Genomic DNA, 14186 nt, shown 5'->3' on the forward strand with positions numbered 1-14186 from the left:
CTTTTGTTCTCTCGGTAATCCTTCCTTCAAAGCCAGGAACTTCAGTTATAGTTGATTTGATTCAGGAATCAAAAGTTTTCTGTAGCGCCAGCAATTATAGAGATGAATTACTTTATAAGTAAGGCTTAGACACACAGAAGTTGGTATGAAGGACCTGTACTTCTGTCTCTGTCACAAAGCTCTTCCTTCTGATGAGTTCCCCCCAAGGAGACAGGTCATAAACTGAAGGCATGTCTGCCTCTTGTTGGTCACAGCAAATCTAAGAAATTATGTATCTTGATACTTGTACTATCTCCTGTAAATCCTCTTTATGTCTTTCTTTCCTGTGGTTTCAAAATGTAAAGAGAGCAGAAAAATCATGGTGTTTTTCATTTCCTTACAGATTTATTTGCTATTGAGCTTGATGCATTCCTTTCAAATCAAGATTATTTCCTGTGGTGCTGCCTGAAATTCTCTGTAAGGATACTTCTTCAGGCTCATTCACTAACTCTTTCATTCATCAAATATTTATTGAATGCCTATTTTGTGCTTGGTGCCAGAGCACAATGGGGAGCCAATATTCAACATTAAAACCTTACACTTTTAGCCACTTCCCAATCTATATTCTAATAACTATACCCACTTCTTTGCATTTTCAAAAAAGCCAATCCTCAAAAACATTTTAATATTCCCTTGTAAACATAGTACAATAGGACATGAAAATTCACATCCCCATATTGTTTTTTCCCTGCCGATATGTGCACGTCACATGTTTGGCATGCATATAAAGATGCAAAAGGAATAAAAATGTAAAGCTTAACAGAGAAAAAAGAGAAAACTTTTAAAAGAGAAACATGAGGTATACTGTAAGAAATTTTAACTAGAAAACATTTTGAATTTCTTAGAAAGGTTAATAAGATATTACAGTGTTCCTATAGAGTTTATGGACCTCACTTGCCTTGCCCAAAGTGATTTCTACGTAGAAATAGAAAAATATGAATATAACTATTACTTTTCAGACAAAACACAAAACATCAGGATTTTTGAGACCTATATTGTCTCATGTTCTGTTGTACATATTAATGTCTCCTTATTCAAGGATTCATTTGGAGAAAAATGTTCACGCAACAATGACAGGCATAGAACAATAAAGCCTATCGGTGTTTTTTAAATTTAATGTTAAAAAGCAGTAGATTTTTCTCCTTTTGTTTATGGAACCATTGATCTATTCTTGGTTCTGAAGAATACACATAATAGAGACAGCAGAAAGGGGTAAGAGAAATCATACAGAGTGGGGCAGGACAGAGAAGGCATTTTATAACAAATCAAGATATGAGTAGGGACAACTTGTGGTTACCAAATAAGCCCTGGTTACAACTGTCTTAGATCATTTCAATTCCTAGACCCTAAAGTAAAATACATCTACTTTCACTATAAAAACAAGTGTCCTACCCAATAGTGGGGCTCCCTATTTTCGCAAGAGGAGATAGCCTCTGCCTTCTGGGCCGTGAGTTTCCTCTTTTCAATTTCTGGTCAAGGCAAGAGAAGATAGGTTTCTGCCCTAGCTAGAAATCTAGCTTTTCCTTGTCTCCTAATTGAAAGATGAGTTTGATTTTATCTAAATTGGGAATACTATATAACTGCATTAGATATTCTCCTATAACCTATGATTCATAAATGCATTCCTATCAATACAATGTAGTAATATTATGGATCCATCCTTAACAGTGAGGGGAGATATTCTTGGCTAAAAACTGACAGGATCTAAATTCACCTATCATTTGGCTTTATATTTATAAATGTGCCTGCTACATAGGAATATTTCATTCTCCCCATTTAAACAAAGTGAAAAGACTAACTTGTAGTAGATAGTGGTATTCCAGCAAAGCAAGTTATTCAGAGAAAAATAAAATTACCTGCAAATACCATTAAATATACATTTTCAAATACCGGCAGGACATTTGAATATATCTTCATTTGTAAAAAGTTTCCTCTAGACATTTGCAAATCCTTTATGAGTATTAAAGAGAAAGACTAGGGTAAAGAAAAAATAAACAGTCTCAATCCAGGACTTGATCTACCATTTCTGAAATGTTACCATCACCTCAGTAGGTGAGCAACATAACCCAGTAAACAAATAATACAAGCAACTACACATTAGGGAAGAGGGGGACACTGGAATTATTCTTGAAAATACAAAGTGTTCTCCTGGAAGGCCAGGAGATGATTGTGGGATGATTCAAATGATATACTAGATGTTTTGTTGTTTTTTAATTTATAGAGACCATTGATTGATTCATTTACTTAAAAGACCTTATTTGTTAAGTTTCTTTTAGGGTCAGAATATGAATGTTTATAGGAATTTATGGAAGGTAAGCACTGGGTGTTAAATTACTTATAGATTATGGTAAGTACCTTTTGTTTTATAGATATAAGGTTAACAGGGAAGGGCACACTATAGAATATGGCATTTATAAAATATAGGCCATACTGTGGCAACAGGAGTGGTTGTTTGGTTTGCTGAGCAATATCTCAAACAATATGAGAGCAGTCCTATAATGGACACAACCATATGTGACTTCAATGTCCAACCCATGGCTAAATATGGTTCTTAATGACACCACGAAGCTGGAGAGTCTCCAAGAATTTGACAGAAGCACAAAACCTATAAAGTCTACTCCCACACAATGGTTGCTTTTTATAAGCACATAGAAGATGGTTTTAATAGACATTGGAGTCAAGGTCTCCTATATTCAAACAACAGGATACCACCACCTATCTGTGTAGAGTGAGAAGCAAAATGCCTGATAGATATCAATATGTCACAGCTCTTCTTATGATTACAAAAGATTAAAGCTAGAACACTGATCTTATGGCCTTAAGCCTGGCACTTTTCCACAATACCATAAGAATGACACTGACACTTTATAAAACTCTCAAAGAACGTAGTAAATAGATTTTCTGAAAATGTAAATGGAGGAGTGACTTAAAGTACCTGGAAGGTAGGATAGCTTCAAGCCCAACTGGTTAACAGAGGGAATTCTGTTATTAACAAGACAAATGGTGGCATCTTGCTATGTCAGAGTGCCACCAAAGTCTAGGGCCTGGGACTCAAAGGGAGAAATATTAGAAGTGACATGCTGCTCCCCTAGCCAGGACTATAAGGATGACAAATCAAGTAGCACTCAAAGGACTTGATATTGGAATGTGCTTTTCCAAGGTTGCAAAACACACCGCACCTTTCCATTATTCACTTAGAAATGGAGTCAAGAGTTCTGCCAAGCTTTGTCCTCCCAGAGCACAGCACATGTGTGGTGAGGCCTTTGACCAGCACAGCCTGGCTCTCTCTTGCATCTCACCTGCTTCAAGTTTTTTGTGTGCTGCCATTGTCCAAATAAGAACAATTACATAAATATCCCTGAGTTAACAATAACTAGGGAAGAGAAGAGCTCCTTTATCACTGCCTTTTTTTAAAAAATGAGAATGTGAGTACTCTGTATTTATTCACCCCATAGAGAAGGTGTGTCCAGAATATATAATGCCACCCTGCCTTTCCAGACCCAACCATTTGCACACTAAGATTATTATTTTCACTGTTGTTTTATAAGTGTGATTTCTACAGTATACTGAAATCATTTCACTGATTTCTTCAACAAAGGACAGAAATCATACTGTTACTTTTCTGTGATGAGAGATGCTACACTTGTGTACTTGCAGGAACTATGAATGTTGAGAGCTCCCATCCCACATGTCCTACTCCAAAGGCTAAACTGAACCATTGGTTTCATACACAAACATTTACAATGGCTATGAAGATATGCCAGATATGGATCCACTTTTCCCTTGTCCTGCCTGCCCCATACCCTCACCCTTGTTGGCTAACATTCAGCACAGCTGTCCTCAGCTCTTAGGAATATGCTTTTACGGTACATGGTTGCTTATTGATGCATAGGACCCATCACTTCACAGCTGGCATTCTTTTCCACAGTCTAACATCCACCCTACGACCTCCCCATGTTGGGTTCTAAAAGCCTTTTCTAATAATTGCCCTTGTGCCATGACCTCTCTGCTTTTTTCCCCTTTCCGGCTTTCTTGTCTTAAGATTTTATTTATTTGACAGAGAGACAGCATGTGTGCACAAGCAGGGGGAGTGGCACACTGAAGAAGAAAGAGAAGCAGGCTCCCCCACGGAGCAGGAGTCTGGTTCGGGACTCCATCCCAGGACCCTGGGATCATGACCTGGCTGAACCAAAGGTAGACATTTAACCAACCGAGCCATGCTGGTGCCCACTGGCTTTCTTGTCTCTTATCTCCAAGTACTTTCTCCAAACTCTAGTTTGTGTGTGCAACAACTGACCTTACATCAACAATGCCAGTCAATGAATGCACTTTTCTTTTTTTTTTGTAACACAGTGAGCTGCCATGTTAACTTCAAGATATTGGACCCTCCTCAATAAGCTCAAAAGCTACTGTGTCTTTAAGGACTTCTACTTTTCCAACAAGGAAAAGAGCTTTCCCCTATCTATTTCTGGGAATAGAGCCATTTCAGGAACACAAATACTTCTCAATACTATCCTAGTTTTGGCTTTCCCATAATGTTAATGAACCGGCAGCAAACTGATACAAGTTGGTCCTGAGTTTAAAACACTCATAGGAGTCCTGGGTGACTCAGTCAGTTAAGTGTATGACTCTTGATTTCAGCTTAGGTCTTTTTTTTTTTTTTAATAGTAAATTTATTTTTTATTGGTGTTCAATTTGCCAACATACAGAATAACACCTAGTGCTCATCCCGTCAAGTGCCCCCCTCAGTGCCCGCCACCCAGTCACCCCCACCCCCCTCCCTCCTCCCCTTCCACCACCCCTAGTTCATTTCCCAGAGTTAGGAGTCTTCCATGTTCTGTCGCCCTTTCTGATATTTCCTACCCATTTCTTCTCCCTTCCCCTCTATTCCCTTTCACTATTATTTATATTCCCCAAATGAATGAGACCATATAATGTTTGTCCTTCTCCGATTGACTTATTTCACTCAGCTTAGGTCTTGATCTCAGGCTCATGAGTTCAAGGAACGAACGAATGAATGAACAAAAGACATCTGTAAATATTTCTACCATGTAACAACTTAGTTCCTTTATTTATTTTAATTATTTTAGTCACCACTTATTTGAGAGAGAGCGTGCACATGAGCAGGGGAAAGAGCAAAAGGAGAGGGATGGGCAGGATCCATGCTGAACTCAATCCCACGACCCTGAGATCATGAACTGAGGCAAAATCAAGAGTTGGATGCTTAACTGATTGAGTCACCCATGCCCCACAACTTAATTATTTTAAAAACACTGAAATACTTCTGCTCAGTGAGGGAGACCATCAACAAAATGATAAAGCAACCTACTAAATGGGAGAAAATATTTGCAAATCATATATCTGATAGGAGTTAATACCCAAAATATATAAAGAAAGTCATACATCTTAATACAAAACAACAACAACAACAAAAACAAACAAACCACCCACAAATAATCTGATTTCAAAATGGGCAGAAGACCTGAATAGATATTTTTCCAAAGAAGACGTACAGGTGGCCAACAGACACATGAAAAGATGCCCCAAATCACTAATCATCAAGGAAATGCTAATCAAAGACACGGTGAGATATTAGCTCATATCTTCTAGAATGGCTATTATCAAAAAGACAGGGGATGAGGATGTGGAGAAAAGGAAGGCTTCTATGCTGTTGGTAGAAATGGTGCAACCACAGTGTAAAACAGTATGGAGGTTCCTCAAAAAAATTAAAATAGAACAACCATATAACCCAGTAATTCCATTTCTGGTATTTGTCAAAAGAAAATGCAAAAACTCAAAAAAATATATGTACCCCATGTTCATTGCAGCATTATCTACAACAAATAGATAATTTAGAAACAACCTAAATATCCATCAACAAATGAATGATAAAATAAAATGGGATGGATACATACATACACACATGCACAGAGGAATACTACTCAGCCATAAGAAAGGAAATACTGCCATTTGTACAACATGAATGGACCTTGAGGATATTACACTAAGTGAAATAAGTCAGACAAGGAAAGACAAATCTGTATGATCTCAGTTATATGTGGAATCAAAAAAACAAAACAAAACAAAACAAAACAAAACCCCAAGCTCTTGGATACAAATTGGTGATTACCAGAGGCAGGGACTATGGGGTGGGCCAAATGGGTAAAGGGAATCAAAAGGTAAAAACTTCTAGTGATGAAATAAATATATTATAGGAATATAATATACAGCATGGTGACTGCAGTTACTAACACTATACTGCATATTTGAAACTTGCTAAGAGAATAAATCTTAAAAGTTATCACACAAGAAATTCTGTGACAGATGTTAACAAGACTTATTGTGATCGTTTTTGCAGTATACGCAAATACTGAATCATATTGTACACCTGAAACGAATACAAGGTATATCAAATATACCTCAGTTCTTAAATTTTTTAAAAATATAATAATTTTTTTTAAAAAATTGATATAGGCTCAGAATATCAAACTATTTCCTGATGTTTTAGCACCACTAAAACAATGACACTAGGATTCTTAGCCTTTAGTGTCCATTAGGTGTCAGTAAGTTACAGAGAGCTGGACAGAGATCTTTTTGGTCCCCCTCAGGTCTACTCTCTCAGCAATGTATTTGTAATGTGTGTTGAACTACTCCCTAAATAGTATCATATTCTTTAATAGCTGAATCAAAAGGAAAGAAAAGAAACTCACCTAATGGACAAGGTCTAATAGGATGTACTTATTGATTCTCAGGAAGTCTTTCCTTGTTCCACCTATTCAGTATGTAGTCTTGGAATGGACTGTTTGCATTTCTGTCAGCAGCTGTTTATAGAATGGGGTGTGCCTTGGATTTACTTATGCAAAAGGACTGAGGAACTACAATGTACTTGCAACCATCCAGCCAATTTCTAAATCAACCTGTCGGATCACAGTTGGCTATTTCGCTATTGCTATTGACTTCTAATTTTATTGCATTTTGGTCAGTAAATGTGATCTGCATAATAACAAATATAAGGTCTGTTAAGGTAAATTTTATGAATGTTCCAAGATTTCTTTAAAAAATTTGTAACCTTGTTGTATCCAGAATTACATACATACTAGTTCTAGCTAGTCTTTCACTCTTATATAGATTTATTTATGTTTTGCTCTTTTATCTGTTCGTTTCTGAGAAAGGTGTGTTAAGAAACTGGGTTGTATTTATTTTTATGAAATAAATACAAGGAAAATGTCCTAAAGGAGATAAATATAAAGCACTATAAAAGAACAAGGCTTTGCAGTCCCTATTCAGAGAGGCATTAAGTTTCTGGTCCTCAATTTGTGTTTTGTAGAACTCTGAGATCCATGAAGGTACTTCAAGAGTTCCGTAAACTTTTATTCAAATGTCCATTTTCCCTTGTTATTTTTTTGAATTGGAATAAAAACTCTTATAGTCAAATGAGTTATATACAGATTTAGAGACCTCCAAATTGTTCACTTATGCTGCTTGGCTAAGTTATTTGCTTCTGCTCTTCTAGCATATATGTTATTTGAAATTTCTATAAATGTATCATTAATTTAGAAGGCTATAATTTGCACTCAACTTTTTTCTTTTTCTCTTTTTTAAAACAATTCAGAGTGGATTCATGTGTCCACTCTTGTGAAATTATGTAAAGAAGCATATGCCAGCCATACTCAATACATGACAGCAAGGCTCAGGCACATCTGTTCAGCACGTTTGCTTTCATCCTGTTAGGACTGTCAATTGAGCAATAAAAAAAACGAACACAATATGTTTCATCAAAACATTCAATTATAAAAATAAAAAACAAAATGTAAATGCAATAAAATTCACTTATATATAATTATATAAAATGAACATTCTATTATAGATCACTGTAGAGATGGTTTTATGTTTGGGGAACTTCTTGTTTGACTTACATAAATATGATTGACCTATCCTAAGTTTGGGTTATTTCTTGTCTATAGCAGATCAGTGTCTTTCACTGCCTCAGAAAACTGCTTTGGTTCAGCTAGTAGCAAAGTTTCTTTAGCAAGTTTCTTCAAATGAATTCTTACATGGCACTCCAACATACAAAACCAATGAGAATGGAACCATTTCAATGAAAAAATGAAGATGAGACCTGACTTCCAAGGCCTGTGGTCCAATAAAGACTAATAAGAGCTCCTTGTACACATTTAGAAACCAATGAGGAAAGCTCTACCTTTAACCCAACTCTGAATCATCTCATTTGGTTTTGTTCCTTAACACTTCCTGTCTGCCTAAACACCTGAGACTGACAACTCATTTTGTAAGGCCTGCCAGACTTTTCTATTGAACAGCTCCTAAAGATGCCACCTCTTGGATCTCCTCCACTTACCACAATCTTAGTAGTTTTCTCATCTAGGGGGGAAAACCTAAAATGTATTGATGTTCCTGGTGAGGATTCCAAGAAGTGTTACCTAAAGCTTGAGAGAGTAAGATAAGCCTATAGGAAAGAGTCTTGTAGACAATGCTCAATGGATCATTCACAAGAAACCTAAAAGCCCTGGGTCTAAGTCTAAATAGTCCTGGGAAAATCCAGACCAAACTGGCCAGAAGTGAACCAAGAGGCAGCACTCCTGACACCCCACCTTGGGTCAGGAACCAGTATCCTTGAAACGGAAAATGGTAGGAAGATGTTTGTAAACAGCTACATTGGTGATCCTTTCCTAAAGGGTCTAAATGGACACATTGAGCCATCAGAAAACATATCCAGATTCATCTAGACTCAAGAAGCTATACTCGGGGTATAATTCTCAAAAGTCAAGATATGTTTTGAAGAACAGTTTGAAATATTGATAGAGCAAACTTAAAATAACTCAGAATATATTATTTTGTGCTATGTCCAAAGCCACTTTATACTAAATTATAACCAGAATAGCATAGAGACACAAACTTTTTTTTTAAATACTGATGGGAGAAAAACAGAAAATTCTCTTCACTAACTTGATTTTTTTCTATGAATTCAGGAGAAATTGCTAGTATTATATTTTATCCACAGAACCTCTTGTTACAGCTAATGGCTATGTCATGAAGAATGCTTTTATATGAAAGTATTACTACTTAAAACTATTAGAAAATTCCAAGAAAGCAGAAAGGGGTATAAGGAAAATGGGAAAAGAGCAATCTCTAGTGTTCCCCACCAGAGCAGGCAGGCTCATGTGAAGGGGACACAGAACCACTTCCAGACACAAGGGGTTAAATACAAATGCAGGTGGTCAAAGTCACATCAAAGTCAAACACCCATAAGGTAAGGAACAGATCAAAAAGGGGAGAAGTGGCTTATGGATCGTGAGAGAGTGTTCCACGAATTCAGAAGAACATCTAGTCATACAGACTGGAGAGACCTTCTAGCTCATTACAGCCAGCAGGAGCAATTATCTAGAAAAAAAGGCCCCTGGTAGCTCTTGCTTTATCAAAAACCAGAGAGATTCTCTTACCCTCTAGGTCAGGGCAATTTTTTCCATCTACTTGCTCTCCTCTGTTAGTCCATTCAATTTCAAAGGCTCCCTAATTATTCCAACCAGGTTCCTTCACTAAAGTTTCCTCTTTCTATCCTGGAAAGATGGAAAGCCATGCATCTAGGTTAGCATTTGGTCCCCCAAAGCCATACCTGTCTTTGTTATCAGCTAAGCCTGAGACGCAGGCACCTATGAGAACCAAGCTCCTGTGCCTGAATGATATTTTAAGTCAGGGTCTAATGTATGTAGGGGCCAACATGAATAGGCAAGATGGTCACTCAGAAAGAATCTAGAAAGCCTTGTTTTTTTTTTTTTTTTAAAGAGTAGATAAACCTCAATTAAATTTACTGACATAAAATAAAAATTTTGACTGTGAATCAGTAAGAGAACAAGTCAACTGGATAAAGAAAATTATAGACAAGAGGAGCATGAAGCACATGACAACACCATGAGGTCATAAGAATCCATGAATTTATAAGAAATTGATGAGAAACTTCAGAAATTTTGAGTGGTTAGAGGGCATTAAAGAAACAAATTACATTAATTTTTTTAATGAGGATGAAATGAGATTCTATTTATAAGAGAGGTGACTGTAAAGTAGTAAGAAAAGGTTTTATAAGCCACACATGGAAAAAAATCAATCTCACAATTCTATAAACATGTTCTAATAGTCCACTTTTTAAAATATAAAGACCTTCCACATACCAACAAATTAGATTATAAAAGTTTATAAGTTGCATGTTTTGACGTCAGGAATTATCTTTCCACTAAAAAAAAATAAGTAAACAAAAAGCAATGCTATCAATGGTATCCTTTTTAAATTAGAACCTTCCCACATATATCTGCATATCACATAAAAATACATTGCTATATAGCTATCAAGCACTAAAAATAAACTAAAACTTCGAATAGACCCCAATGATATTAATCAATTTTTAATGAGAAATCACCTTAAAAATTCATATATGAATGTCCCAGAAAAGGTTTTATATATTCACATTTGAGTCCACCGTATAGAAATTACAATTTTTAATTTGAAATAATTTCCCTTAAGTGCTGGTGCCTTTAAGTAGTTGAGATACACATTCCTTCAGCTTCTATAAAATAACTCTAAACTGTGAACATTTTGATAGGAAGGGAGAGATATTAAAGTTCAATTACCATTAATCTAAAAGGACTTAATCTTAAATTCTCTGTAGGAGACAAGAGCTCATAAAAAACATATATAGGCTTCTACTATTAGGAAACTGGACATTTTTCATATCCACTCTAGGAGAAGAGGTTTTACATTTTGCTCAGATGCAAAATGTTTAAGAACTCAGGAGATGCAGTGTGATTTTTCAAACCAAAATGTGGGGCATGTGGTCTGTCAGTGGGTTTTTGTGACCCTTTCAGGAAAAGGAAATATAGTTTGGAAACATAGTTTAGTTGTCAAGGTACTGAAATTTCTAAAGCATCTCACTAATTTATGGGGCAAATGCACAAGAATATGTGAAATGAGGCAGTCCCAGAAAAATTCACAGATTTGGTCATCACAACACATCTCCATGCACATACGACATGTGTATTTATTTGCATTCCCTGTACTTTTGACCCTAGGGCTCTCAGAGCTGAGGCCCTTTTGATTGCCACAGTAGGGAAAAGGGAAGGGAAGTTGTTTCAAAGGAAACATCCTTACGTATTCATGTTCCTTTTCTCACAGCCTCAGTAATTAATAAAATAATCACAAAGTAAGCCAAAAGCTCCTCTACCCACTCCACTCCCACCTTGGAAACCTGTCTTCATAAGCCACATCCTTCTCTGGATATTCCTTTAACCAACATTTGGTTAAACACAACTCAAATATGTATGAGTGTTTTATTTTGCTTAACTCATAGGAGTATTATGCTTCTTCTAAGTACTCCTCTCCCTTCTCCTGAATGTGTCTCAACTCTCCAGTAAACTTGCACATTTCCTGAAGACTGTCTCCTTGTGAATTACTTATCCACCACCCCTCATCACTAGACTAACAACAGGCCAGCTGTCACTCAACTGCTAATTGTGCTTACCATCTGGCTTTCTCCAACAGCCTCTTCCTTCCTCTGGTTCCCTCTGTTCATTGCTGATTTCATTCAGGAGTGACCCAAAAAAAGTGTCTTGGGGCTCCACTGATAGCTGCTCTTTTTTGATAAATTAAATTGTATTAGTGTTCAACTCAACAGTATTTGAGAAGCAACTTCTATGTTGCCCAATACTGTGCTAGCAACTATGAATGGCATGAAAGAAATATGTGACCCAGCCACTCTCCTCAATAAGTTGGTAATTGGGATGATGAAACGAATTCATTTTCAACAAAGGACAAGTAAGATAATCAGGAAACAAAATGTCTAGTATGCCATGTAGACCACCTAGCACAGGACATCAAAAGCACAAAGGGCTTGAAGTCAGAAGACCTAAACTCTGCTACTTACTTCCTAGCTGTGCGACCTATGGCAAGCCACATAACCTCTCCAAGTCTATTTCTTCAATATGGAAATATTTATCCAGCAAGATTATTGGAAGGACTAAAGAATACATTATGTGAATGCATTTTATAAACTATAAACTGCTGGGTAACTATAAGATGGTTTTATAAGACAAATAGACTGTAGGAGGTCAGAAAGAGGCAACTATCTGACCAAGCCTTCAAGCAGGAATCAGAGCCTGAGCTGAATACCTTCCAAGCCTAGAAGGACTTGGCAAGGTGGTCAGGAATAGGAAAGAAAAAGCACATTTGGTGCATGGCTGTGTTTCAACTTCAATTTAACAAGTATTGAGAAACCCTGTCAATTACTTCAAAGGCTACAAATATGACTAAGATAATTCTTCCCCTAAAAATTTAGTCAGAGAGAGACATAAGACCACTATAAATTCAAAGGAATGCTTATAAGTTAATGTGGCAAGTTGAAGAGGGCTAGAAAACTAACCATCAGTGTGTGGGTTTCTAGTTCTGGCTCTGCTACTATCTATGTGCCCCTCAGCATGGGTCACTATCCCTCTCCAGGCTTGTCTCCTTAAATATGAAATAAGAGGTTTTGACTCCATGGTGTCTTTCCTAGAAAACATTCTATTCTCTGATTGTAGGTTCAGAGTCCGGGGTTTAACCATAAGAAAGTTCAATGGTGTCATGGCAGCAGGTATCTCTGGTATCACTTCTTACTTCTTAAAGATGAAAGCCTAGACAAGGTCACCAGCAGTGGGAATGTGGAAGGAATTCAATAGACGTTAATTTAAAAACAATAGAATGTAGTGGCTCAGTGGGCACAAGAGAAAGCAGCAAAGACAAAGAGCTCCAAAAAATGAAACTGGGTGGGGCACCTGGGTAGCTCATTTGGTTAAGCATTCGACTTCTGGTTTCGGCTCAGGTCATGATCTCAGGGTCCTGAGATCAGGCCCCATTTTGAGCTCTGCATCAGTGTGGGGTCTGCTTGTCCCTCTCCCTCTGCTCCTCCCCAAGCTTGCTCACTCACTCACTCTCTCCCATAAGTAAATAAAATCTAAAAAAAAAAAAAAAAGAAAAAGAAAAAAGAATGAAACTGAGTGATCAGACAGCAAAGTAGTGTTGCAGATAGAAACAGGCCACTGAAGTGGGGAAAGGGAAAAAGTTGGAGAGGACATAAGGTTGTCATGGTGGGTATAAGGTTTTTAGACAGGAGAGATGACAAGATTGGATTAGGACAGGTGGAATGTTAAGGGGTCAGCAAAGACACACAGAAATGCCTGAAAACCACCTTCCATTCCCTATGGTCCCATATTTATCTCTGTCCTTGGGACAGAGGCAGGGGGGCCAATGGTGAAATGTCAAAAAAGAAGGCCGTGACTGTACCTACCACAGAAGAGGGAACACACAAGACCAAGGATCACAGCAGGCATTATCAGCCAAACTAAATTACATGGGACATGGTGGGCAATCCCTGCTGTTCTGACAAAATTTTGTTTGCATTCCTCTGTTGTAAGGTATTTTATCTGGCAGTGATTAAAAAGGAAATGTCAGGAAGACAGCTGGATGTCATTTTGCCTCCACAGCATGTTCTCCTTTAGGGAGCCAACATTAAGGCATCCACTCAGTTTCAAACCTCAGACCCTTGCCCATCATCATACACCACCCATCTGACTGCATGTTGATGAAAACATATTCTGACCAAGAGTAATATCATTTTCATTCAGCCTCTTTCTGTATCTCTCTTTCTTGACTTGAAAGCATTACCACTTTTATCACTGATATTAAGAAATGACATGCCAAAACCCTTCTCTAATTACTTAATGCCTGTGGGTTTTCAGAGAAGAATTAGCAGAACTAAACCACATTCCCCCATGTTTTTGTTCTCATTTAAAACAATACTGCTATAAATATGCATGTGCACATCTCCTGATGCACACTAGCAAGATTTTCTCTTGAAAATTGCTTCCCAATATTTTCCTTGCTATATGAACATGCAGGAGTTCTTCATATATTCCAGATACTAGTCCTTTGTCAGTTACAGATGTCACAAATATCTGTTCCCTGTTTGTAGTTTATCTTTTTACTTTTTAAATGGCTCTTAATCTTTGAGTAGTCAAAAGAAATCCTTATTTACCCAAAGTAAAGATATTCTTCTATACTATTTTCCTAACATGTTGCCTTTTACATTTAAGTCTTTAATCCATTGG

At 37.1% G+C, this 14186-nt stretch overlaps 1 protein-coding gene across 3 annotated transcripts in view; it reads right to left on the reverse strand.

Moving 5' to 3' along the window:
• The window catches only part of RAB27A (RAB27A, member RAS oncogene family), a 71887-nt gene that overhangs the window by 34200 nt on the left and 23501 nt on the right, over positions 1-14186 (reverse strand). Inside the window, exon 1 of one of the 3 annotated variants that reach the window (XM_072808722.1) lies at positions 6750-6885. The exons of the other annotated variants lie outside the window; for them this stretch is intronic. The gene's annotated coding sequence lies outside the window, so the exon portion shown is untranslated. Of the gene's footprint in view, positions 1-6749; positions 6886-14186 lie in introns of those variants that run through there. 3 annotated transcript variants of the gene reach the window in all.

Source organism: Canis lupus, chromosome 32, assembly GCF_048164855.1.
Source record: "Canis lupus baileyi chromosome 32, mCanLup2.hap1, whole genome shotgun sequence".
In the NCBI taxonomy this organism is placed as follows: Eukaryota; Metazoa; Chordata; class Mammalia; order Carnivora; family Canidae; genus Canis; species Canis lupus.